At 45.0% G+C, this 3,491-nt stretch overlaps 1 long non-coding RNA gene across 1 annotated transcript in view; it reads right to left on the bottom strand.

Moving 5' to 3' along the window:
- Positions 1-407: 407 nt before the first annotated feature.
- The window catches only part of LOC110302990, an 89,179-nt gene continuing 86,095 nt past the window's right edge, over positions 408-3,491 (bottom strand). Inside the window, exon 5 of the long non-coding RNA XR_002378887.2 lies at positions 408-917. This is a non-coding gene — a long non-coding RNA (uncharacterized LOC110302990). The remainder of the gene's footprint in view (positions 918-3,491) is intronic.

Below are 3,491 nucleotides of genomic sequence, written 5' to 3'. Positions count from 1 at the left end.
CCTTCTCTCCTCTTGGCCATTCTCTCTCTCTCTCTCTCTCTCTCTCTCTCTCTCTCTCTCTCTTTCTCTCTCTCTTTCTCCACCTTTTCTCTTTCCCCCTGCCTTTCTACAATAAAGCTCTAAAAGCATAGACTGTCTCTGTTTATCAAGACCCTGTGCTTACTCTCACCTGCGTGGGAACCTCTCTCCCTTAGCCCTCTCTCCCATAACCCCAGGGCTACAGGGTGTCATCCCGGGGCCCCATTTCAGGGGCTGCCCCTTGTCCACCCCCTCCGAGTGAGGTCAGTGGCTTAGATGCCCATCCGGGATGCATCTAATTCTATAGAGACTTGATGTGCCATGGGTGGAGGGTGGTTCTATTCATCTTGGCCAATTGTCATAGCTCTAAGATTGGAGTGGACAGAAAGTGAAAGGAGACAAAAAGTGGGAATTTTACTTCTAACATAGAAGCAATAATTCACACAAAGAAATACATAAATAGAACCCAGAAGGAAGAGACCTTAAGACGCTCATTTGCAGCAGGATACCAATGAAGAAAGATTGGGAGAGATTATAACCATGAGCTCTAGGAGGTCCCCAAAGTCAAGGAAGAACAGTCCTCTGTGGAGAACAGGTCCCAGAAGCAGCGGGTCTCAGGGGGCAGAACTGTAGCTAGGCCCCTCCACAGAAGCCAGTCCCGCGGCTGCAGTTGCACATTGAGTCTTAGTAGAAAGAGCAGGAATGTGATCCCAGCCTGAGCTGGAGCATCAAGTCTGGTGTGGTCCACTTCTGGAAGATCTTGAGAGCAGCATCAGCCTTCCTCCTTTCTTTTCTGACAAGCAGGCTTATGGGTCTGACTCTGAAGTCTCCACTGATGTCTGCTGATTGGCAAGCCTTCTACGCGCACTGAGGTTAACAGAGGCCAATCAGGAAAAGGCCTGTCAAACCCAAAGAAGAGAAAGTCAGAGGCATGGCAAGAGCCTGTGGGTTGGTTTCAAGCAGGTCACTGCTCTGCTGCTTCTGTGCCTTTCTTCCATGTGGAAGAGGAAGCTGGGAGGGAGGGGAAGGGGACTGTCTAGAGGGGTAGAGGGCCTCTGGAAGATTGGGTGCTCTGCATAACCTAATTCCTAGCAGTGTGCATGATATGGTGTCTGGTGGAATGTTGTCTAGCAGGGCCTGATGTGTAGAAGTTTCAATGGAATGGAAGAAGTGGGAGTGGTCAGCATGACCTCTAAGAGTGTGTGAGGTAACAGGAGGACTATTAATGTCCAGTACACGTGAACTAGGAATCAGGTCCTGCCCATTACCCTCCCCTATGTTCGCTCATATGAATTTTTTACCAGGACCTACTGGATTTAATTCTTCCACGACTTCATGTAAACCAGTAGGCATCAAGCTCTGTTGTTCACCACACTCCTTTCACCACTACTTAAGCTACAAGGTATTAAGACCAATTGCTACCCCCAAACTGCAAGCCCTCCAAGATATGAGGCCTACTGAACTTGTGGTTTAGGTCCTTCTAGGACCCTCCCTTCATCAACGTATCTGGCCCCACTGAACACATTCTTCTCACTCTCTCTGTTGATAAGCATACAGCTATATTTTAAAACAGACATTACTCTTGTATATACCCTTCCACTCCCATCACTACCCTAAATATACTGCGAGGGGACAAATCCTGTTGGACACCTGACTGCCATACAACTTACACCCTCAGAGATCTGTCATGTCAGCAGTTCTCAATTTGTGGGTCATAACCCCTATAGGAGGGGAGTCACATATTAGATAGCCTGAAGATCAGATATTTACATTATGATCCATAACAGTAGCAAAATTCCAGTTATGAAGTAGCAATGAAATAATTTTATGACTGAGGGTCACCACAATATGAGGACATGTATAAAAGGGTTGCAGCATTGGGAAGGTTGAGAACTGCTGTGTCATGTGAAACATTGCCACAAAGCAGAAATCCAGTCTTTCTGGATTTCTGACTATAAACCCACATACACTTCTAGGGAATCAGTCAATGATAGACATCTTACTATTATTCAGCTTATACTATCAGGCAAGCTGGGCCTAGCACCATTATGCATCCTCCACCACCTTATACTGCTAGGTGCCTGGCCCTCCTGAACCCACCTCCCTTACCCAGTACAATGAAACTAGGCCTTCTTAGACACCTACCCTTTGACCCATCCACAGACATTTTTTGTTTCAGGCCATTCTGAACAACTGATGTCACTTCAGTATCTGGGCCCCTATGAGCCTAAATTAGTTGATTCTGTGGGTTTTGTGTCACAAGAAAGCTCTTAGAACAGAGGAAGTAAAAGTCTCCTTACACTGCCATCTTGTGGCCAACCTGGGCTCCAAGTGATTTTCCTATGTCTGGGGAAGTTTTTCTTTTTTTCCTTTTCTTTTTCTATTACTTTTTTTTTTTTTTTCAGTCCAGTTGTTGGCCCCTACCGGTCTGTACCCCCACAGTTTCTCATCCCATTCCTCCTTCACCCCTGTCTCCAAGAGGATGTTCACCCAGCCCTCGCCAGGCCTCCCTACTCCCTGGGGCCTCAAGTCTCTCAGGCTTAGGCACTTCTGGGCTGGGGTTAGTACCAGCTTGTGTATGTACTATACACAAGCATATGTATACTCAGTGTCTGAGAGATCTCAAGAGTCTGGGTTAATTGAGACTGCTGGTCTTCCTATGGCCATTTTTACTATGTTAATCCTACCAGTCCATGAGCATGGGGGGTGTCTCCATTTTCTGAGGTCTTCTTCAATATCTTAAGAGACTTGAAGTTCTTGTCATATAGATCTTTCACTTGTTTGGTTAGAGTTACTCCAAATATTTTATATTATTTGTGATTATTATGAAGGGTGTTGTTTCCCTATTTTCTTTTTCAGCCTGTTTATCATTTGTATAAAGGAAGGCTATTGATTTGTTTGAGTTAACTTTATATCCAGCCACTTTGCTCTAGTTGTTTATCAGCTGTAGAAGGTTTGAGTAGAATTTTGGGGGGTTGCTTGTGTATACTATCATATTATCTGCAAATAGTGATACCTTGACTTCTTCTTTGCCAATTTGTATCCTCTTGATCTCCTTTTGTTGTCTTATTGCTCTAGCTAGAACTTTGAGTACTATATTGAATAGAAACGAGGCAAGTGGGCAGCCTTGCCTTGTTCCTGATTTTAGTGGGATTTGCTTCAAGTATCTCTTCATTAATTTGATATTGTAAACCTGCTTTCTTGTAGAACCCAGGACCAACAACTCAGAGGTCCTACCAACACAATGGACTATGATGTGTTTATAAAAAGATAAAGATGTATAAGAATATGTTCTGTGGGGGTGTGATGAGGTATGGGGGAAGGGGTACCTCAGCAGGCCCATGCCAAGGCATCTCTTCCCCCTGAGGGACCAGTCACACAATGATATAGTATAGAATAGAGTTTATTCAGAGCATGGGGGGAGGAGTTAAGAGGGTAGGAGAGGCAGAGAAAGGGAGAGTAGAGAAATAGAG

The sequence above is a fragment of the Mus caroli genome, chromosome 10, assembly GCF_900094665.2.
Source record: "Mus caroli chromosome 10, CAROLI_EIJ_v1.1, whole genome shotgun sequence".
NCBI lineage: Eukaryota > Metazoa > Chordata > Mammalia > Rodentia > Muridae > Mus > Mus caroli.
Note: the sequence above shows the minus strand (reverse complement) of the source record. Positions and strands in the feature narration are given on the sequence as shown.